Source organism: Chiloscyllium plagiosum, unplaced genomic scaffold (genome assembly GCF_037043375.1).
Source record: "Chiloscyllium plagiosum isolate Xiang-an unplaced genomic scaffold, Cpla_swu_hap1 HiC_scaffold_7, whole genome shotgun sequence".
Taxonomy (NCBI): domain Eukaryota; kingdom Metazoa; phylum Chordata; class Chondrichthyes; order Orectolobiformes; family Hemiscylliidae; genus Chiloscyllium; species Chiloscyllium plagiosum.
The window spans coordinates 38078892-38103807 of NW_028270145.1; the positions used below are offsets into that span (position 1 = coordinate 38078892).

At 48.2% G+C, this 24916-nt stretch overlaps 1 protein-coding gene and 1 long non-coding RNA gene across 2 annotated transcripts in view; one reads left to right on the top strand and one right to left on the bottom strand.

The window, feature by feature from the left end:
- The window catches only part of LOC122551888 (insulin-like growth factor 2 mRNA-binding protein 2), a 231625-nt gene that overhangs the window by 167555 nt on the left and 39154 nt on the right, over positions 1-24916 (bottom strand).
- The window catches only part of LOC148149592 (uncharacterized), a 36785-nt gene that overhangs the window by 7344 nt on the left and 4525 nt on the right, over positions 1-24916 (top strand). The window contains exon 2 of the long non-coding RNA XR_015757629.1: positions 14567-14632. This is a non-coding gene — a long non-coding RNA (uncharacterized LOC148149592). The remainder of the gene's footprint in view (positions 1-14566; positions 14633-24916) is intronic.

Below are 24916 nucleotides of genomic sequence, written 5' to 3' on the forward strand. Positions count from 1 at the left end.
TCACTGAACCCAGAGAGAGCAGACTGACCCCCTGTGTCTGTATCACTGAACCCAGAGAGAGCAGACTGACCCCCTGTGTCTGTATCACTGAACCCAGAGAGAGCAGACTGACCCCCTGTGTCTGTATCACTGAACCCAGAGAGAGCAGACTGACCCCCTGTGTCTGTATCACTGAACCCAGAGAGAGCAGACTGACCCCCGTATCTGTATCACTGAACCCAGAGAGAGCAGACTGACCCCCTGTGTCTGTATCACTGAACCCAGAGAGAGCAGACTGACCCCATTGTGTGTGTATCACTGAACCCAGAGAGAACAGATTGACCCCACTGTGTGTGTATCACTGAACCCAGAGAGAGCAGACTGACCCCACTGTGTCTGTATCACTGAACCCAGGTAGAGCAGACTGACCCCACTGTGTGTGTATCACTGAACCCAGAGAGAGCAGACTGACCCCACTGTGTCTGTATCACTGAACCCAGAGAGAGCAGACTGACCCCATTGTGTCTGTATCACTGAACCCAGGGAGGGCAGACTGACCCCACTGTGTGTGTATCACTGAACCCAGAGAGAGCAGACTGACCCCACTGTGTATGTATCACTGAATCCATAGAGAAGCAGACTGACCCCATTGTGTGTGTATCACTGAACCCAGGGAGAGCAGACTGACCTCACTGTGTCTGTATCACTGAACCCAGGGAGAGCGGACTGACCCCATTGTGTCTGTATCACAGAACCCAGAGAGAGCAGACTGACCTCACTGTGTCTGTATCACTGAACCCAGGGGTAGCAGACTGAGCCCACTGTGTCTGTATCACAGAACCCAGAGAGAGCAGACTGACCCCCGTGTCTGTATCACTGAACCTAGGGAGAGCAGACTGACCCCATTGTGTCTGTATCACTGAACCCAGAGAGAGCAGACTGACCCCCTGTGTCTGTATCACTGAACCCAGAGAGAGCAGACTGACCCCCGTGTCTGTATCACTGAACCCAGAGAGAGCAGACTGACCTCACAGTGTCTGTATCACTGAACCCAGAGAGAGCAGTCTGACCCCCTGTGTCTGTATCACTGAACCCAGAGAGAGCAGACTGACCCCCTGTGTCTGTATCACTGAACCCAGAGAGAGCAGACTGACCCCCTGTGTCTGTATCACTGAACCCAGAGAGAACAGATTGACCCCACTGTGTGTGTATCACTGAACCCAGAGAGAGCAGACTGACCCCACTGTGTCTGTATCACTGAACCCAGGGAGAGCAGACTGACCCCACTGTGTGTGTATCACTGAACCCAGAGAGAGCAGACTGACCCCACTCTGTCTGTATCACTGAACCCAGAGAGAGCAGACTGACCCCATTGTGTCTGTATCACTGAACCCAGGGAGGGCAGACTGACCCCACTGTGTGTGTATCACTGAACCCAGAGAGAGCAGACTGACCCCACTGTGTATGTATCACTGAACCCAGAGAGAGCAGACTGAGCCCACTGTGTCTGTATCACTGAACCCAGAGAGAGCAGACTGACCCCACTGTGTCTGTATCACTGAACCCAGGGAGAGCAGACTGACCCCACTGTGTGTGTATCACTGAACCCAGAGAGAGCAGACTGACCCCACTGTGTCTGTATCACTGAACCCAGAGAGAGCAGACTGACCCCATTGTGTCTGTATCACTGAAACCAGGGAGAGCAGACTGACCCCACTGTGTGTGTATCACTGAACCCAGGGAGAGCAGACTGACCCCACTGTGTCTGTATCACTGAACCCAGAGAGAGCAGACTGACCCCCTGTGTCTGTATCACTGAACCCAGAGAGAGCAGACTGACCCCTGTGTCTGTATCACTGAACCTAGAGAGAGCAGACTGACCCCCTGTGTCTGTATCACTGAACCCAGAGAGAGCAGACTGACCTCACTGTGTCTGTATCACTGAACCCAGAGAGAGCAGACTGACCCCCGTGTCTGTATCACTGAACCCAGAGAGAGCAGACTGACCCCATTGTGTCTGTATCACTGAACCCAGGGAGAGCAGACTGATCTCACTGTGTCTGTATCACTGAATCCAGAGAGAAGCAGACTGACCCCATTGTGTCTGTATCACTGAACCCAGGGAGAGCAGACTGACCTCACTGTGTCTGTATCACTGAACCCAGAGAGAGCGGACTGACCCCATTGTGTCTGTATCACAGAACCCAGAGAGAGCAGACTGACCTCACTGTGTCTGTATCACTGAACCCAGGGAGAGCAGACTGACCCCCTGTGTCTGTATCACTGAACCCAGAGAGAGCAGACTGACCTCACTGTGTCTGTATCACTGAACCCAGAGAGAGCAGACTGACCCCCTGTGTCTGTATCACTGAAGCCAGAGAGAGCAGACTGACCCCCGGTGTCTGTATCACTGAACCCAGAGAGAGCAGACTGACCCCCTGTTTCTGTATCACTGAACCCAGAGAGAGCAGACTGACCCCATTGTGTGTGTATCACTGAACCCAGAGAGAACAGATTGACCCCACTGTGTGTATCACTGAACCCAGAGAGAGCAGACCGACCCCCTGTGTCTGTATCACTGAACCCAGAGAGAGCAGACTGACCCCCTCTGTCTGTATCACTGAACCCAGGGAGAGCAGACTGACCCCCTGTGTCTGTATCACTGAACCCAGAGAGAGCAGACTGACCCCATTGTGTGTGTATCACTGAACCCAGAGAGAACAGATTGACCCCACTGTGTGTGTATCACTGAACCCAGGGAGAGCAGACTGACCCCACTGTGTGTGTATCACTGACCCCAGGGAGAGCAAACTGACCTGACTGTGTCTGTATCACTGAACCCAGAGAGAGCAGACTGACCCCACTGTGTGTGTATCACTGAACCCAGGGAGAGCAGACTGACCCCACTGTGTGTGTATCACTGAACCCAGAGAGAGCAGACTGACCCCACTGTGTCTGTATCACTGAACCCAGAGAGAGCAGACTGACCCCATTGTGTCTGTATCACTGAACCCAGGGAGAGCAGACTGACCCCACTGTGTGTGTATCACTGAACCCAGAGAGAGCAGACTGACCCCACTGTGTCTGTATCACTGAACCCAGAGAGAGCAGACTGACCCCATTGTGTCTGTATCACTGAAACCAGGGAGAGCAGACTGACCCCACTGTGTGTGTATCACTGAACCCAGGGAGAGCAGACTGACCCCACTGTGTCTGTATCACTGAACCCAGAGAGAGCAGACTGACCCCCTGTGTCTGTATCACTGAACCCAGAGAGAGCAGACTGACCCCTGTGTCTGTATCACTGAACCTAGAGAGAGCAGACTGACCCCCTGTGTCTGTATCACTGAACCCAGAGAGAGCAGACTGACCTCACTGTGTCTGTATCACTGAACCCAGAGAGAGCAGACTGACCCCCGTGTCTGTATCACTGAACCCAGAGAGAGCAGACTGACCCCATTGTGTCTGTATCACTGAACCCAGGGAGAGCAGACTGATCTCACTGTGTCTGTATCACTGAATCCAGAGAGAAGCAGACTGACCCCATTGTGTCTGTATCACTGAACCCAGGGAGAGCAGACTGACCTCACTGTGTCTGTATCACTGAACCCAGAGAGAGCGGACTGACCCCATTGTGTCTGTATCACAGAACCCAGAGAGAGCAGACTGACCTCACTGTGTCTGTATCACTGAACCCAGGGAGAGCAGACTGACCCCCTGTGTCTGTATCACTGAACCCAGAGAGAGCAGACTGACCTCACTGTGTCTGTATCACTGAACCCAGAGAGAGCAGACTGACCCCCTGTGTCTGTATCACTGAAGCCAGAGAGAGCAGACTGACCCCCGGTGTCTGTATCACTGAACCCAGAGAGAGCAGACTGACCCCCTGTTTCTGTATCACTGAACCCAGAGAGAGCAGACTGACCCCATTGTGTGTGTATCACTGAACCCAGAGAGAACAGATTGACCCCACTGTGTGTATCACTGAACCCAGAGAGAGCAGACCGACCCCCTGTGTCTGTATCACTGAACCCAGAGAGAGCAGACTGACCCCCTCTGTCTGTATCACTGAACCCAGGGAGAGCAGACTGACCCCCTGTGTCTGTATCACTGAACCCAGAGAGAGCAGACTGACCCCATTGTGTGTGTATCACTGAACCCAGAGAGAACAGATTGACCCCACTGTGTGTGTATCACTGAACCCAGGGAGAGCAGACTGACCCCACTGTGTGTGTATCACTGACCCCAGGGAGAGCAAACTGACCTGACTGTGTCTGTATCACTGAACCCAGAGAGAGCAGACTGACCCCACTGTGTGTGTATCACTGAACCCAGGGAGAGCAGACTGACCCCACTGTGTGTGTATCACTGAACCCAGAGAGAGCAGACTGACCCCACTGTGTCTGTATCACTGAACCCAGAGAGAGCAGACTGACCCCATTGTGTCTGTATCACTGAACCCAGGGAGAGCAGACTGACCCCACTGTGTGTGTATCACTGAACCCAGAGAGAGCAGACTGACCCCACTGTGTATGTATCACTGAACCCAGAGAGAGCAGACTGACTCCACTGTGTGTGTATCACTGAACCCAGGGAGAGCAGACTGACCCCACTGTGTGTGTATCACTGAACCCAGGGAGAGCAGACTGACCCCACTGTGTGTGTATCACTGAACCCAGGGAGAGCAGACTGACCCCACTGTGTCTGTATCACTGAACCCAGAGAGAGCAGATTGACCTCACTGTGTCTGTATCACTGAACCCAGAGAGAACAGATTGACCCCACTGTGTGTGTATCACTGAACCCAAGGAGAGCAGATTGACCCCACTGTGTGTGTATCACTGAACCCAGGGAGAGCAGACTGACCCCACTGTGTCTGTATCACTGAACCCAAGGAGAGCAGATTGACCCCACTGTGTGTGTATCACTGAACCCAGGGAGAGCAGACTGACCCCACTGTGCTAATTATCCCAGTGCCCTGACTAACATTTACCACTCAATCCACACCTTTAGCACTTTAGTACATTTCCCACCCCTGAATGACTTACTTGGCCATTGTACAGGTAAGTTAAGAATCAACTCCATTGTTCCCATGATAGAACATCCCCAACAAACAGCCAGAATGCTTTCATGTCTTGAGCCTTGTTCAAATTAAGAATGAGGCATTTCACAGTGGATCTGATTGTGGGATGTTCCAGGGCAGAAGGGGATTGCCTGTCTTTCGGTCTTTTAGCATCTGCCGTTGATTTTTTGCCAAGAGGTTCCACTCAAATCCCGGACGTCTGCCTTCTTCCTGTTACCCTGCACATTCATCCTCTTCAACTACGTGCCCAGTTGCCTGTGGAATGTTCCCATATAATCTGCATCCGCCTCTCAGCCTTCCTAATAGTTGGTGTGAAAACGCTTCTCCCCATCTACCAATCATTATAAGCCAATGGCCTACATCGTGGGAAGATTTAAGTACAAGAGCAGGGATGTCTTGCTGCGATTATGCAGGGCCTTGGTGAGACCACAGCAGGAATATTGTGCGCAGTTTTGGTTCTCCTTATCTGAGAATGATGGTTCTGGCTCCAGAGGGTGTGCAGGGAATGTCTACCAGACTGATTCCTGGGATAGGCGGACAGACGTGCAAAAAGAGGTTGAATCAGTTAGGACTATATTCACTGGAGTTTAGAGAAATGAATGGGATCTCATAGAAAATCTATACGATTCTAACAGGACTCGACAGGGTAGATGCAGTAAGGATGTTCCCAATAATTAGGGAGTCTCAAATCAAGGGTCACAGTCTCAGGATAAAGGACTAGGCCATTAAGGACTAAGCTGAGGAGAGATTTCTTCACCCTGAGAAAGTGATCAGCCCAACCATCCAATTAACTGTGCCAATCTGTCCCCCTCCCATGAAGTCTGCACTACTGTGGCATGCATTTACATGCATGTTGTTGTATGGAGACATAGAGGGCGATGATACAGGCCCCTATTTCTTTCTATTATTGGCTGACCAGGCATCTCTCCTGCTCCTAGCCCAGTTACATCCGCCTGAAGTTTGGTCTTTATTAGCTACAACAGTCCTGTTGTTTAAAAACAAATCTTCAGAGATCCACATTACTTGGAACACTGGGGTCTGCTAGTTGCTTACAATGATCTAATCACAGACTTTCACAAGTTAACTGCATCACAAGTTACCATATCTGTCCAATGGTCAATATACAACTAGAAGGCCGTACGAGAGACCAAATATCAGAGAGGCTTCGAGCAAACTAAAAGTCCAGTGCTGTGAATCGTTGTCATACAAATGCTCATCAGACTAGGCTGAAAACTAACTTCACTAACTTATAAAGGTTCAGCACCTGTTTTTGTAGCAACCCATGTACCGCACAAGCATTGTTGCTTTGCTGTTGCGAGTTACATTGATGTAATTAACATACTTAGAAGTAAATCCAAGTCGCAGTTTTAGCCTGATGTGATATTTACTGGCTTTCAGAGCGCACTGTGTAGTGGCAGGAAACAGAACTGGGCAAGCGGGTCATGCCATGAAACAACATCCTGGTACGACCTACTGTACCGGGGGGCAGGCTGCAGCTCAGGAGGCCTGTTTGTGCTGGGAGGAACTGCGATGTCCGCAGAAGTAGAAACAGGAACTGGATTAGGCTACACATTCCTATGTGTAGTCTGTTCTGCAATTTGATAAGATCATGCCTGTACATCTACTTCCAGTGCATTCAGTATCCCTCAGTACCCCCATGCACCCTCAATTCCCATGGTAACCAAACTTCCATTCATCCTGGTTCTGAATATACTCATTGAACTAGCATTTACAGCTCTCCGGGATAGAGACTTCCAGTATTCTGTGTGAGGCCATTAATACCTGCCATGGGCCTAACTGGCCAAACCCTCCTCCTAGTTTTTGGTTTCCAAAAGGCAGCCTTTCAGCATCTCTCCTGCAAAAAAGCCTCTTACGTATCTCAACAAGAACATTCTTCATTCTCTGCCGGCCTAGGAATCAACCACATGACACTGGTTGTACCGATTCACAGGGGGTATACACCTCCTACGGAAAAGAGACTGAATCAAGGTACAGTCACATGGGGTTAGGGACAATTTATTAGTATATCAACAGAAAGCAGAGTCAGAATAAATGAGTCTCCTGGTAAGATGTAACGAGTGGGGTGCCACAGGGTATAGTCCTTGTGTCCCAGCTATTTACAATACTTATTAACGACTTGGATGTGGGATAGAATGTACGATCACCAAATTTGCAGATGACACTAAAGTAGGTGGGAAAGCTAGTTGTGATGGTGAAGTCAGAAATTTCCTCAGTATAAGCTCACTGAAAGCAATAAGATATGGTTAGTTGAGGTGAATGGCCAAAATTTGGCAGATCAAGTTTCATGTGGATAAGTTGGACGTTATCTATTTTGCTGAAAGGCAACTCATCATCAAGAGAGAGAAACTTCAGAGAAATTTGTTACAGACAGATCTGGGTGTCCTCATACATGAATCGGAGAAAACCAGCATGCAGCAGGTAAAAAGGAAGGCAAGTCAAATGTTGCATTTATTGCTCAAGGAATAGAGTGAAGTAGTATGGAGGTGCTGCTGTACAAGACATTATTGAGACCATATCTGGACTATTGTGAACAATTCTGGAGCCCTTATTTAAAGGGGGATGGAGCTGTTTGGGATGCAGTTAAGAGGGGGTTAACTCGATTGATTCTGGAGTTGAGGGATTTGTCTTATGAAGAGTGATTTGAACGGTTTAGGCCTACACTCTGGATTTCACAACATGGTGCCAGATATGGTCGATTCCTTGCAAGCTCCTGCGTGCAGATCTAAGTTTCCTATTTCCTACAAGCGTTCTACACTCTTTAAACTTAACAGCATTCTTTTAAAAATTACTAATGACTCTTGTTTTACGTGTGTTTTGGTTTTTGTTGCTGTTTACCTATTATTTACTTATCTATGCTGCTTATCTCTGTGATCGGCCTGTATTGCTCGCAAGGCAAAGCTTTTCACTGTGCCTCGGTACACGTGACAATAAATTCAATTCAATTCAAATTCAATGTCGAAGAATGACAGGAGATCTCATTGTGGTTTAGAAAATGCTAAAGGAGACTGACAAATTAGATGTACAAAGGATGCCTCCTCATGTGAGGCAACCTGAAACAAGAGCTCATAGTTTCAGGATAAGGGGTACCAGATTTAAAACAGAGATGCGGAGAAATTACTTCTTATAGAGGATTGTGAATCTGTGGAATTCACTACCCCACAGCGCAGTGGATGCTGGGACACTGAGTGAATTTGAGGAGATAGATTTTTAATTAGTAATGGGTTAAAGGGCTATGGGGAGCGGGCAGGAAAGTGGATTTGAGGCCAAGATGAGATCAGCCATTTTTGTATTAAATGGCGGAGCAAGCTTGAGCGGCTAAATTCCCTACTTTTGCTCCCAGCTCCTATGCACGCCTCTATCTAAAACTGTACAGAATGCTCCAAGTGCAGTCTCATCCGAACCCTTTATAATGTCAGCTACACCTCTTCACTCGCACTCCAATCACCTTGCAGTTTTCCCCAAGTGTTCCGTCTGCGTATCTTCACAAACTGACTCTAACACATGGATCCCTATTGGGGTCAGGTTTACCGGCCGACATTCTGTCATTTTCTGTCTTCCTTCTTTCCATGGTAGTAGAGTTCCATCGCCTACACTGCAATCCACAGTGGCCACTCACAAATGCAGGTGAAATCCGAAGTTAGTAGCTCACCTGGTTCAGGGGTTTGTCAGCTTTTGGTCCCATTCATCACTCCAGCACCTTCCTCTTCACTAATACTGATAACGTGCAGGTTCTTCGCTTCCATTAGTTGCGTTCCCCACAGTGAAGACAGACCCAGGGACAGTTGTTTAACGTTTCTGCCATTTCCTTCATCCTCATTTGAATTTCTCCATCTGCCTCCAAGGGGTGCACACTTATTCTCACCAAATCTCGTGTTCACATTCATTCACATACAAAATGCTCTTAAAACTGGTTTTCCGATCTTTGCTCTCTCAGGTTCACAAAATCTCCCCCTTCTTTGTTTCTCATGCTCATCCCTTGCTAATTTCACCCCTCTCTCAATTGTACAATCTACTCCGCTTTGCGTTCCAGCCATTATCCTGTTGTGTCCCTAGTTTAATTCCCTCAAATTTTGTGTGACCCCAGAGTGAAACTTCCAAGAGCTGTTCAGCAGCAAGGGGAGGTCGTAGAACCCCTACAGTGTAGAAACAGGCCCTTTGGCCCAACAAGTCCACACCAACTCTCCAAAGAGTATCCCACCTAAACCCCATTCCTCTACATTTACCCCTGACTAATGCACCTAACCTACACAGCCCTGAGCGTGATGGGAAATTTAGCACAGCCAACTCACTTGACCTGCACATCTTTGGACTGTGGGAGGAAACTGGAGCAAACCCACGCAGACACGGGGAGAATGTGCAAACTCCACACAGGCAGTCGCCCAAGCCTGGAATCGAACCCGGGTCCTTAGCACTGTGCAGCAGTAGTGCTAACTACTTGGCTACCGTGCCATCCCAAATGTTGACTGCAGGGTAGGGGCTGGGAATACGAGCTGGGAATACATAAGGGGAGCTGATGAACAGGTAGGATTTTAACAAAAAGGGAATAAGCACCTATGTGTTCACGGACTCCGAGATCACTCCATTCAACTACTCTTTTCAAAACAAATAGAACTGTTACAACACAGGGTAAACCCTCCTGCTTATTTAAAACCAGCAACATGGAAAAGATTTATCCCATGCATTAATCTGTGAAAATTCAAGAGGTCAAGATCTATTTAAAGTAAAAATTAACAACTTTAATTCTTACAGTATAACAGAGAATAATTAACTAACAACTATTTGCAACTCCTTCCTCTAACCTATCTTTTACCTCCCTCTCGATAGACCCCCCCGATTAAGATTTACAAAACAAAACTTCTTATCTCAAAACCAGGCAGCTTTCAGTTTTCTCTGTATTCCTGTCTTCTTTTTGAGGATTCTGTTTCACAAGTTCCTGATCGATAAAGGTACCTTTAAGAGAGCAATTTTTCAGGCAGTCTTCTTACATGCTGGTGGTTTGGCAGTTCTCCTCTCAACTGTTCAATTTTTCCCAGTCTTCTACCCTCCCCCCCCACCCCCAACCATTGGATTGTGCCATTGGCTTTTAAGATGGTCAATATATTAAATTCAAACTGAATTGGAGTTTGGTATTTTTCGGAGTATAATTTAAACTGATTGACCAAATTTGAATCTGTTTTGTCGTCCCCAGGCAACCAGCTACCCTAGCTACCCCAGCAGCTGGAGCAATTTACATTGTATCTTATTGAGAACACTTGGTGCTGTCACTGCTGGCTTTTAACTCTCTTAAAAGGTACAGTACACCCACATCTTTTTATAACAAGATTTATAGGGCACAGTCCGAGCTCTCCACGGCCACCATTATTGCCTCTGAGCTTGCAGCACCAGTATTGCATCGTGACCCCAGTGGCGAACACGACCCACAGTTTGGGAGCCCCTGATTTTAAAAAGGGTTTTTATGACAGAGGTGAGGTAGAAACTATAACTCTGAACATGGCTGAGTGCAAAGTCTTCAGGAAGGGTGACAAAAGAGGGGTGTGAAAGGAAATCGGCAGCTAACATAACAGACAATTCAACATCTTCTACAGGTATAACATTGGTTAAAGTGTTGTGAAAAGGAGAAGTACATTCATTAGAGACCAAAATGGCCCTTTACACATTGACACAGAGGGTACTGCTGAAGTATTAAATTAAAATATCACGGGTTGGGGGGAGTCCAGAACTGGAGGGCATAGGTTTAGGGTGAGACAGGCAAGATTTAAAAGGGACCTAAGGGGCAACTTTTTCACGCAGAAGGTGGTACATGTATGGGCTCAGCTACCAGAGGAAGTGGTGGAGGCTGGTACAATTAGAACACTTAAAGGCATCTGGATGGATACATGAATAGAAAGAGTCTGGAGGGATATGGGCCAAATGCTGGTAAATGGATTAATTAGTTTAGGATCTCTGGCCAGCACGGATGAGTTGGACTGAAGGGTCTGTTTCCATGCTGCACATCTAGAACATAGAACAGTACAGCACAGAACAGGCCCTTTGGCCCTCGATGTTGTGCCAACCTTTTATCCTACTCTAAGATCAGACTAACCTAGATACCCTTCATTTTACCATTACCCATGTGCCTATCCAAGAGTCACTTAAATGTCCCTAATGTATCTGATTCTACAACCACTGCTGGCAGTGCATTCCACACACCCACCACTCTCTGTGTAAAGAACCGACCTCTGACATCTCCCCTAAACCTTCCTCCAGTCACATTAAAATAACGCCCCCTTGTGATAGCCATTTCTCCCAAAGTCTCTGGCTATCTACTCTATCTATGCCTCTCATCATTTTGTACACCTCTATCAAATCACCTCTAACCCTTCTTCTTTCCAATGAGAAAAGCACTAGCTCCTTCAACCTTTCTTCATAAGACATGCCCTCCAGTCCAGGCTGCATTCTGGTAAATTTCCTCTGCACCCTCTCTAAAGCTTCCACATCCTTCCTATAATGAGGTGACCAGAACTGAATACAATATTCCAAGTGTGATCTAACCAGGGCTCTATAGAGGTGCAGCATAACCTTGTGGCTCTTGAACTCAATCCTTCTGTTAACGAAAGCCAACACACCATACACCTTCTTAACGACCCTATCAACTTGGGTGACAACTTTGAGGGATCTATGGACGTGGACCCCAAGATCCCTCTGCTCCTCCACACTGCCAAGAATCCTGCCTGTAACCCTGTAATCTGCATTCAAATTCAACCTTCCAAAATGAATCACTTCACACTTTTCCAGGTTGAACTCCATCTGCCACTTCTCAGCCCAGCTCTGTACCCTGTCAATGTCCCTTTGCAACCGTCAACAACCATCCATACAATCCACAATTTCACTAAACTTCATGTCATCGGCAAACTTACTAACCCACTCTTCTGCTTCCTCATCCAAGTCATTTATGAAAATTACAAAGAGCAGAGGTCCCAGAACAGATCCCTGCGGAACACCACTGGTCACCGAGCACCAGGCCAATCTTGATGACTCGATCTGTCTTAAGCAAGGAAGACATTACCAGGCCATGGAGAATAGTACTCAGTTGCTAAAACTGATAAGGAGGCAGTATTGGATAGACTGTTTGTACTCAGAATTGATAAGGCACCAGTTCCAGCTGAGATGCATCCAAGGATACTGTGTGTAGCAACAGGCTGCTGATTGGTTCGCGGAATTGAGATAGGAAAGGTCATCAGCCTGACAACAGTTATCTGATTGGCTTCTGGATCAGTGAACAGCTTGTTAGCGTGAACGACACAGGCAACGGTCTTTGGCTGCTGCAAGGGCATCTTTCATTCCAGCAAAACACTTGGGAGTCCATTTTGCCTCACCAGTAATTGTAAGCTGTTACTTTAAATAATAACGAGGAGACATTGCAGTGCAGTGTCTCATGTGAGGAAGTGGAAAGAACCTGTGGGAGACGGGAGACCCAAGTATTCTGGCAAGCAAAAAGGATCATCCCACGAATCTTGTGGATTAGGATCATTAACTGCTTCCCCAGCTTTCTTTTCCTCTCCACCTATAACACCAATGTTTTTTTTGTTTGTCTGTATGAACGTGTAGAGGAGTTTTATAAGGATGATGACATTTTAACAAGTGCAGTTATATGTTGACAGTTCATAGTTGCTCAACCGAATCTGCTTATTTGTATTAAATCGAGGTTCTTGTTAATCACAGAAAACTGGACTGTGTTTTCTGTTAGCTCACATTTATCCAAACAGTAAATTGGGGACTTTGCATACTTTAACAAACTGTTTACCTTTTATAACAACTCTGAGAATAGCAGGGCTTAAATTCTCATGCAAAAGGATTTTGTGGGCACTTCTTTACCTCTGAGCGAGGGACCTGCGCTCCAGAGGTATATAATAACAGCTCTGAACGGGTCGATCGGAAAACAGTTTTTCTGAATTCTGATGCATTGCCCCAGTGAGATGTGATAATGTATTATGAACCTTCAAAAGATGTTCAAAACAGAGACGGTTATAAATCCCATGTGAGAGAAGTTGCAAGTCCTGACCCAGCCAGCAATGTGTGAATGAACAGAAGTTATGGAATAAAAGAGAAGTAGATTTAGACTTTATTGTCACGTATACTAAGTACAGAAGTACAGTGAAAAATGTATAATGTCACCACAAACTGCATCATCTTAAGTGCAAAGCCAACTAGGTACAAAAAACGTAGATACAAAGTAGTAAAAGAAAAAAAATTAAAAAGTTAAACATTACCTTGTTAGAATAAGTAGAAAAATAGCAATATTGGTACAAATTTAGCTTAGAAATAGGAAGCAGACAGTAGCAGTCAATGGATATTTTTTGCATTGGAGCTCCCTAGTGGTGAGTATGGGACTTTTGCCGCTCCTGACATTAATGGTCTGGATCTTGGTATGCAGGGGAACATTTCAATGTTTGCAGATGACACTAAACTTGGAAAGATTGTGAGGTAGGCAGTACAGAACTCCAAACAGGACATGGACAAGTTGGTGGAGTGGGCAGATAGGCAGGTCAATGCAGAGAAATGTGAGGTGATGCACCAGATCAGAAGAATACTGAAAGACACCATAAAATAAGGGGTACACTTCTAAGGAGGGTGCAGGAGCGAAGGGTGTATATGCGCACAAATCATTGAAGGTAGTTCAGCGAATTGAGAAAGCAGTTAATAAAGCATATAGTATCCCGGGCGATATTAATGAGCACAGAAAGTTCAATTCAAGGAAATAATGTTGAACTTGTACAAGACGCTAGTTCAGCCTTAGCCGGAGTACTGCGTACAGTTGTATGTGCCACAGTTTAGGACAGATGCGAATACACTGGAAGAGATTTCCACAAATGTTTCCAGGCATGAGGAATTCCAGCAAGGGAGGTTGGATTGGAGAATCTTGGCTGTTCTCCTTGAAGAAGAGAAGGCTGTCAGGAGATATGGATTCGGCTGAAGTATTCAGAAGTGGTCTGGACAGGGTGAAATGTTCCCACTCAACACAGAATCGAAAGCGAGAATGGAGTTGAAATGCCCATCAGCCATGATTGAATGGCGGAGTGGACTTGATGGGCCAAATGGCCTTACTTCCGCTCCTATGTCTTATGGTCTTATGGCACAGATTTAAAGTGATTACTAAAAGAAGCAAAACCCGTAGGAAACGCTTTCACCCAGGTGGTTAGGGCCTGAATGTGAGGTGGAGCACTTCAATGATCACGTTCAAAATAGGATTGCACAGTTCCTTAGACAGGGAGAACGTGCAGAGTTATAGGGAGAAGACAGGGAGCTAGCACAAACCGCAATCATTATTCACAATAGGCTGAATGGCTTCCTCCGACACTGTTCAAATCCTTCACTCGACATGGCTCAGGTATAATCTGCACATTATCACCTTTAGAGGTTTGTAATTTGTACTTGAACAAATATCCTCTGTGTGACCACAATTCTAGCTCTACCCCAATCAACAGCTTCCTGCTCCTTTTCCAGATACAAGGAGATGCCTTTCAACAGAGCACCGATCAGAAAGCTCGGCCTTCAGGACTGCAGAGGATGGTATGTATACCACTCCTTATACCACCACCCGCAGCCATCACAGACTGCTGCCTGCAACTGAGAGGCCCTCCATACCACAGTGCTGAGACATTGGCAAAGGCGGACAATTCTCCATCACAGGTTGCACAATTCCACACAAACCCTTCCTCGATCGACATTTTCAGATTACTCCCTGTCCTTCCACCTCTTACGCCCCTGCACTCTATGCCCCTCTGTCACTGATGCTCCTACACTGTCCATCCCTGTATCTCTGACACCCCTGGACTGTCTGACCAGTTCCTAAGCCATTCTTTCTCAGAACGCAGACAGAAACTACAAATCTGGTCAGCTTCTATCACACACTCTCAACAAACGGCAGTGAACACAATACACCACCTGCAATGCCCTGGCAAAACTTGCTTTTTATTTTTAATGCTCCGTGAAATGAATGCTCACTTTTAGCTTTTATTTACAAACAAAAACTCATTTCACTTTTTAAATTTAACACAGTTATTAGCTTTTCAGCTTTAAATATTTACTCCCCCAAATTTATACAAGCATTTACAAGGGTTAAAGGAAAAAGGCTTCTTTTTCCACCCACAAATCAAATTCCATCTCACACCAAATTCCCAACTTCCTACTCTGCTCAAGTCCTAGGATCACGCTGGGGCAGAGTCTCAATCATAAAACCCAGCCCTCTGTAGCTTTTCAAAAAGCCCTTGACAGATTCACCATCTGCCTTAACTTAGTAATCCCCAGCCACCAATGGCAAGTTAGTGAGGATTATTCCTCACTCCACACTCAATCCACAGCGCCTGTGGTCACTTTGGGCCTAGTGTGAATTCACTGGCATTTAACCCCAGGCCTTCAAGGGAAAAAAGATCAAAATCAATCCAACCATACTTGTTTAACACAACTTTTTTTTTGTTATCAACAGTGAGAAAAGTCTGGTGAAATACCTGGTTTAAAAATTACCTACATTTTTAAAGAAACTGAAAACGCTCAAATCAATGAGAAATTGCCTGAAAATAATCCCCGTCATTCTCCTCCTGAGAGGCGGATGAAGGAAATGATGAATGAATGGGAAACGCCTGTCACTGAGAATGCAGACACAGTCTCAGCCATTCACTGTCTGAGCTGCTTCTCCGACCAGCATCACCCTATTTAACAACTCTCACGTGACCTCAAACTGCTCGACACATACTGCAGCAGGGTTCATCAAAGGTTGGAGAGCTCCTGCTGGGGAACATCCTCACCAACCACTCTCAGGGAGGCGCAGTGTGGTTTGCTAGACTAGATTAGATTCCCCTACGGCCGTGGAAACAGGCCATTCGGCCCAACCAGTCGACACCGACCCTCCAAAGAGTAACCCACCCGGACCCATTCCCCTCTGATTAATGTACCTAACACTACGGGCAATTTAGCATGGCCAATTCACCTGACCTGCACATCTTTGGACTGTGGGAGGAAACTGGAGCATCCGGAGGAAACCCACGCAGACAGAGAGAATGTGCAAACTCCACACAGTCACCCGAGGCTGGAATCGAACCTGGGTCCCTGGTGCTGTGAGACTAAGTCCAAAGCTCCCTCGACACTGCCCCCATCAAACACTCACAGGATGGGGAAAGCAGGGGGTAGATACAGAGTAAAGCTCCTTCAACACTGTTCCCATCAAACACTCGCAGGACGAGGACAGCACAAGATTAAATAAAGAGTAAGGCTCCCTCCACAATATCAAACACTCCCAGGACAGGGGCAGCACCGGCTAAGATACAGAGTAAAGCTCCCTCGACATTGTCCTCAACACTCCCAGGACAAGGACAGCATGGGGTTAAACAGAGTGACTCTGCCTCCACTCTTTTAAATAGAAAATAAAGTTCCCTTGACCCTCTGCACATCAAACACCCCAGTAGTGTTACAGTTTCTCTTTCTCAGTGGGGTGTGTGTGTTATCACAACACTAACCAAAGGGGCTTCTCGGAGCCCTACAGAGGGGCAGCTCTTTAGAGGCATTTGTAGAGTCAAGTCTAATAAGTGCTGCTTGATATTACTGAGTCCCTGCTCCTGATCCATGACCCTCCTCCAGCGAGTGGTCAAATGTGGTGTCCCCACACTCAATTCTGTGCCCCCTCCAATCCCAGCCCTCCCTGGGCCTCACATACTGATTAGCTGTTTGAATGCACATGCCTTCCCAGGGGAAAAGAAGGCCAGAAAAGTGAGGGATCGCGCTGGAAACTCCTCCTCATTCATCTTCTCTCGCTCTGCCTCGATCACTGTCCTTTCACGGGCACCAAAGCAAAATCCTGGAATTCCCTCCCTAAGGGCCTTGTGGGTCTATCCACAGCAGGTCACCACTCACCATCACGAGGGTAACTAGGGACAGGCTGACCCAACCAGTAATGCCCACAAATTATGTATGAATAAAAAGACTAAATCTCGGCAGGATGTTTTCTACATGCCTCACCACCCAGTTAACATGTACTCTGACCAACACCTCAAATGGTTTACTCTGTCATGCGCATTGAGAGGCCTTGCAGTGTACAAACTGACTTCCTACTTGACACATCAAACACTGCAGACTCACTGGCAAGTGTTCTAAAACCCACTGAGGTACTGAGAGACATGATGTCGATACGGTTCCTTTACCTTAACCTTCAAGGTAACCTTTGAACTCAGGACCGAGAACGAGGAATCTCTCTCTCACTGTCCAGCCAAACAGTTCTTCATGGCTGAGTTTTTAAACTGTCCTCACCCATTGATAACCTTGACCGCCTTTTGAACAGCCTCATCTAAGGTTCTCCCACATGCTTTGTGTGAAGCAGCCTGACCTTAGTCCTCCTGCCTCAGGTCAGTCGATGGGATTGGGCCTACAGCTGAGCATCAGGATCCATGAAATAAACTGGGCGGGTTTTCAAAAATCATCTGGAAGGAAAACCGGATGACAAGAGTGAAAGATACGCGTCACTTGTCACCAACCCAAACCTCCTTCTGTGCTTTAGATTTAGATTTTAGATTACTTACAGTGTGGAAACAGGCCCTTCGGCCCAACAAGTCCACACCGACCCGCCGAAGCGCAACCCACCCAGACCCATTCCCCTACATTTATCCCTTCGCCTGACACTACAGGCAATTTAGCATGGCCAATTCACCTAACCTGCACATTTTTGGACTGTGGGAGGAAACCGGAGCACCCGGAGGAAATCCACACAGACACGGGGAGAATGTGCAAACTCCACACAGACAGTCGCCTGAGGCTGGAATCAAACCTGGGACCTTAGTGCTGTGAGGCAGCAGTGCTAACCACTGAGCCACCGTGCCGCCCCATTATAGTTTAGATAGGTTTACTTATAGTGTGGAAACAGGCCCTTCAGCCCAACAAGTCCACATCGACTCTCCGAAGAGCAACCCACCCAGTACCATTCCCCTACATTTACCCCTTCATATAACACTATGTGCAATTTAGCATGGCCAATTCACCTAACCTGCACACCTTTGGACTGTGGAAGGAAACCGGAGCACCTGGAGGAAACCCACGCAGACACTGGGAGAATGTGCAAACTCCACACAGACAGTTGCCTGAGGCGGGAATTGAACCTGGGACCCTGGTGCGGTGAGGCAGCAGTGCTGACCACTGAGCCACCGTGCTGCCCTTAAAGCAAAAGAGAGTGGGAGCCGGAAATCGGAAATGCTGGAGCAAGGTCTGTGGAAAGAGAAACAGAGTTTGAGGTGAGTCTTCTTCAGGATTCCCCCTTGTTTGGGTGAACTCTGGAGAGAGCTGGCAATATGCTGGGAAGGCTTCCTCAAGGTGAAGTGCACACAGAGGCTGGTTCTCAATCAGGGCTCAGTCAGGCTACCTGCGAAGCTTCACAGTTGACTCAGCACCGGGAGTCCAGTGCCTTCTTACAGTGACCCATGTGACTTTCCATTCTGCTCACTCTGCCCGTCGTCCAGTAAAACAAGCCCCCTTCGCCTCAGGATGAAAATGGCAAGCAGATGTTGAATATGAGCAAAATGTTCACCCGCAGCTCTCCAGGTAAAAGAAAACAACATGCGGGATTTGTGCGTCTGCCTAGCAAATTATTACGACCGACAGGCCCCGACTGGCTGAAAGCACCATTTCAAATCAACAAAAGAACGAACAGCAGTGAACAGGCTGGGGATCGGGGAAGTCTGCCTCACTGGGTAAGCAATTGTAGTGGTTAGGACTACAGTCAGGAATGCTTCAAACAAACCACAACTACAGTCAATCCCCGCCTGTGACTGGGAAGGAGAGGGAGGAAAAACTAGGAGTGTTCAAGTGTACTCTGAGGACTGCTGCGATACCAGAGTCACGATGCCCGAGACCCTTCTGCCAGCCTCACTGTTCCCTGTAGCCAAGCGGCTTGGGTGAAACACATAGGAGAGTTTGAGTTGTCAATTTATTTTGTTCCGTATCAGCAGGGACAAATAAAACACAGCAGCTCCAGAATGTTCAGCACTCAGTAAGAATTTAATCACCCTCTGACTCACCGGTTTTAATTCTGGGAACTCTGACTGCTTCATACTGGCACAGGATCCTGAGGGGTAACTCAGGGACAACGAGGATAATGTGCAGGTGAAGTCATCTTCTTCCTGAAACTGCAACCAGCCAACTCCCAGAATGGGCAACAAACCCAAGTATGCACCATAACATGACAATACTGCGGTTCATTCTAGAGGGCCCTTGTGCTGCAATGGTAGTGTCCTTGCCTCAGAGGTCTGGGTTCAAGCGCCAATTGCTCCAGAGACATATAATAACATAAATTAAGACCAGCAGGTAAAGGACATTCAGCCCGTCGAGCCTGCCGACCAATTCTGAGCAGATTTATCAGGACAAAATCTAAAACACTCCGGCACACTCTTTGCCTGGAGCAACGTAACAAAAACCTCCCCCACAGACTGACCCCCACAATTCACATGTCCTAACAGTGAGGCCCTGTGTGGCGAGGCAATGGCCTCGTGGTATTATCGCTGGACTGTTAATCCAGAGACCCGGGTCAGGGTTCCAATAACACCACGGCAGGTGGCGGAATCTGAATACAATAAAAAAAATCTGAAATTAATTGTTGATTGTCAGGGGAAATAGAATCATCTGCTTCACTAATAAGGGAATTTGCTGTCCTTGCCTGTCTGGACATGGTTGGGCCACTTTTGGAGTACTGCGTGCAGCTCTGGCCTCCTTCCTGTCGGAGCGGTGTTGTGGAGCTTGGGGGTGTTGCCAGGGTTGGAGAATTTGGGCTGTGGGGCAAGTTGGGTGGGCTGGGGCTGTTTTCGCTAGAGCATGGGGGGTGGGGGGGAACCTTGTGGAGGTTCGTGGAATCGTGAGGGGCATGGATGGGGTGGGTGGACAGGGTCTTTTCCCTAGGGCTTGGTGGGGGGGGGGAAATGTGTGGGTTTTGGGTGAGAGGGGAATGATATGGGGGAGACCGGAGGGGGGGGGGGCAGCTTTTTCATGCGGAGGGTGGTGCGTGTGTGGAGTGGGTTACGGGGGATGGTGGCAAAGACTGGTGCAATAGCAGCATTTGGAGGGCATCTGAATGGGTGTATGGGTTGGGTGAGATGGTTTTGGAGGAATATAGGCCAGGTGCTGATAGGTGGGACTAGAATGGGTTGGGATATCTGGTCGGCTCTGTTTCCACGCTGTACATCTCTATGACTCTTAATTGCCCTCTGGGATGAGCAACAAATGCTGCCTCATCCCTTGAGTGAACAACATTTTCCCCCACACCAAGTCTACGTGTGGCACCCACCCCTCAACAGCAACGAGTCCCCTGTCCTCACGCCATTCTTCATGTTCACTGGAAGAGCTGGGGAATCTGTCCACGGTGTCAGTTCTCCCAGCTGGGCCTAAAATGGCGCTCCCCAAACCAGCTTTGGGAACACCCTTCCATAAAGGGCTGTTTGATAAATGTAGCAAGGGTTGGCATTGTGGTGAAAAACCAGCTGCAGGAATCTGTGCCCAAAGTCTGAAAGTTCTCCACGGAGTCACTATCCTGCAAAGTAGCCCATTATCCAACATGGCACTGCCACTGTCACTCACTAAAAATACGCCTTCCAGTGAGAAATTAAGTACCCAACCCTTTCACCTTTACCCACGACTTCAACCCAAGGTGGATAAAGTTGTTATAGAATCACAGAGATGTACAGCATAAAAACAGACCCTTCATTCCAACTCATCCATGCCGATCAGATATCCTAAATAAATCGAGTCTGTTGGCCAGCATTTTGCCCATATCCCTCTAAATCCTTCCTATTTATGTAACCTTTTTTTCTTTTGATTCACCTCTCACGTTGTCACTACCTTTGTCTCTCTCCCTCTTTTTTAAGTGCCGTTGCTTTGAATTTTTTTCCTCCAAAGGTCTCAAGCAAGGCAACAGCTTATAAAACAGTAATTACTGCGCCCAAAATTTGAGGAAATCAGCTCCAACACTGAAAATACCTCAAGATAGGAGCAGCTCTTACATCCACGTCCTCCATTTTGGATTACCCAGAATCCTGTTACCAGACTCTCAAAGAATCGTGCCCACAGAATCTTTGTTAAGATCTCTGCTTCTTTAGACACTGGGAAGACAGACATCATTGTCCTGTTCCACAGTCGATTCCACATCCACTGTTCATCCCGTTCCCACTCACAGCTGGTCTAAACAGGACTGAACTCGATCTCTAACACCTCCTTGTCCTCTCCAACATAGAGACTGCTTCTTAGGAAGTATAGACTCAAGGGGCCAAATGCCTATTTTAGACAAAGTATCTCTGCCCCTCAAGTTCCACCCCTCATGAACTTGTCTAATGTTGCCCGCTTCACTCCCAGTGTCGACAGCTGTCTGAGCCCAAGGTTCGGCAAAACTCTCCTTAAACCTCTCTGATTATCGCAAGATAACTCATTCCAACCAAACTCCAAGCTTTTGGTGAGCTAAGCAAATACCACCCTCTCCACCTTCACGCTGAGTTGTATCTGATTGCACTTCTGAAAGAGCACGGTGGGGCACTACACTATGGGTGACACACTACAGAAATTCAGCTGATTGTTAGATTGGCTGCGTGTACAAAACTGGAACTCAAATCATTGTTTGTAATGGTGCATTCAGCAGGAATGTTGAACTGTGTAAATACAGTCAACTATCCACTGTCACCGTAACATCCAGGATGTGCTAGTTCATGTGTGCATCTGGCATTGGTTATGCAGAATACGTTAACAACATGTTATTTTATGCTTCATCCGTTTTTGTGCAACTTAATTCTATGCTGTCCTATGCAATCGGCAATCATAATTCCCCAGGAAGCAGCACTGCCCAGTCTCGGAGCTTGGTGGGATTACTGTACAAGTCTCGCCTACTCGACTATGAAAGGCATCACAGCTGGGCCGTATCCGGTCTGCATTGTATATCTAGATAGGGCATTCCCAACAGGGTCAGACAGAGGCTTGCAGGCTGTCCATGTGAAGAGATCACAAAGGACAATAATAGCAATCTTACCAACCAGAGCACTCAGACTAGTTCAATGGGGGGGGGTGGGGGTGTTTTGACGTGATGTCACTAGACTGGCAATCTAGAAACCCAGGTTATTGTTCTGGGGAGATGGATTCAAATCCCACCCTGCCACGTGATTATATTTGAATTCAATAAAAATCTGGAATTAAAAGCCAGTCTGATGTCTAACACGTAAACACTACTAATGGCTGTAAAAGTCCTTTTGGTTCACGAATGCCCTTTAGGGGAAGAAATCTGCCATCTTTATTCAGTCTGGCCTACAGATGACTTCAGACGCACAGCCATGTGGTTGACTCTTAATTGCCCTCAGTTCAGGGGAATTAGCGATAGGCAACAAATACTGGCGCACGCCAATGAAGCCTACATCTCACGGATGCAAAAGGGAATGGGTGACCAAAAGGCAGAGAAAGAGCAGAAAGGCAGTACAGGTCAGAGAGTCGTAGAGACATAGAGCACGGAAACAGACCCTTCGGTCCAACTCGTCCATCTGACCAGATATCCCAATCCAATATAGTCCCACCTTGCCAACACCTGGCCCATATCCCTCCAAATCCCTCGTATTCATTTACCCATCCAGATGCCTTTTAAATGTTGCAACTATACTAACCTCCATCACTTCCTCTGACAGCTCATTCCATACACATACCACCCTCTGTGTGAAAAGGTTGCCCCTTAGGTCTCTTTTATATCTTTCCCCTCTCAACCTAAACCTATGCCCTCTAGTTCTGGATTCCCCGACCCCAGGGAAAAGACTTTGTCTATTTATCCTGTCCATGCCCCTCATCATTTTATAAACCTCCATAAGGTCACCCCTCAGTCTCCGACGCTCCAGGTAAAACAGCCACAGCCTGTTCAACCTCTCCCCATTGCTCAAATCCTCCAACCCTGGCAACATCCTGATCAGTCCTCAGCAGAGGCCTCACCTTCATTCCCCTACGCTCTCGGATTAATGAGTTCAACATGCGGCGTGACATCTAACAATTCTTCCGCCGCCTTCGCCTCCGCGCCTACTTCTTCAACCAAGACTCTCGCCCACCCTCTGACGACCCCTTCTCACGCCTCCAACACACCCCATCCACCTGGACACCCCGTGCTGGCCTCCTACCTGCCCTCGACCTCTTCATAGCCAACCGCCGCCGCGATATTAACCGCCACCTGAACTCCCCCACCCCTCCCACCCACTCCAACCTCTCACCCTCGGAACGCGCAGCCCTCCACTCCCTCCGTTGCAACCCCAACCTCACTATCAAACCAGCAGACAAGGGAGGCGCGGTAGTAGTTTGGCGCACCGACCTTTACACCGCTGAGGCTAAACGCCAGTTCGCAGATACCTCCTCCTACTGCCCCCTTGACCATGACCCCACCCCCCCACCACCAAACCATCATCTCCCAGACCATCCATAACCTCATCACCTCAGGGGATCTCCCATCCACCGCCTCCAACCTCATAGTCCCACAACTCCGCACCGCCCGTTTCTACCTCCTGCCCAAAATCCACAAACCTGACTGCCCCGGCCGACCCATTGTCTCAGCCTGCTCCTGCCCCATCAAACTCATCTCTGCATACCTCGACACGGTCCTGTCCCCCTTCGTCCCCACCTACGTTCAGGACACCACCCATGCCCTCCACCTCCTCCATGATTTTCGCTTTCCCGGTCCCCAACGCCTTATCTTCACCATGGACATCCAGTCCCTGTACACCTCCATCCCCCATCACGAAGGACTCAAAGCCCTCCGCTTCTTCCTTTCCCGCTGTACCAACCAGTACCCTTCCACTGACACCCTCCTTCGACTGACTGAACTGGTCCTCACCCTGAACAACTTCCCTTTCCAATCCTCCCACTTCCTCCAAACAAAAGGAGTAGCCATGGGCACCCGCATGGGCCCCAGCTGTGCCTGCCTCTTCCAAGGATATGTGGAACAATCCATCTTCCGCAACTACACTGGCCCCACCCCCCACCTTTTCCTCCGCTACATCAATGACTGTATCGGCGCCGCCTCGTGCTCCCATGAGGAGGTTGAACAGTTCATCCACTTCACCAACACCTTCCACCCCGACCTCAAATTCACCTGGACAGTCTCAGATTCCTCCCTCCCATTCCTCGACCTTTCTATTTCTATCTCAGGCGACCGAATCAACACGGACATCTACTACAAACCGACCGACTCCCACAGCTACCTGGACTACACCTCCTCCCATCCTGCCCCCTGTAAAAACGCCATCCCATTCTCCCAATTCCTTCGTCTCCGCCGCATCTGCTCCCAGGAGGACCAGTTCCAAAAACGTACAACCCAGATGGCTTCCTTCTTCAAGGACCGCAATTTCCCCCCCCGACGTGGTCGACGATGCCCTCCACCGCATCTCTTCCACTTCCCGCTCCTCCGCCCTTGAGCCCCACCCTTCCAACCGCCACCAGGACAGAATCCCACTAGTCCTCACCTACCACCCCACCAATCTCCATGTACAGCCGTCTCATCCGCCGTCATTTCCGCCACCTCCAAACGGACCCCACCACCAAGAATATATTTCCCTCTCCTCCCCTATCAGCGTTCCGTAAAGACCACTCCCTCCGTGACTCCCTCGTCAGATCCACACCCCCCACCAACCCAACCTCCACTCCTGGCACCTTCCCCTGCAACCGCAGGAGGTGCAAGACTTGCGCCCACACCTCCCCCCTCACTTCCCTCCAAGGCCCCAAAGGAAACTTCCATATCTGCCACAAATTCACCTGCACCTCTACACACATCATCTATTGCATCCGCTGCACCCGATGTGGCCTCCTCTATATTGGGGAGAC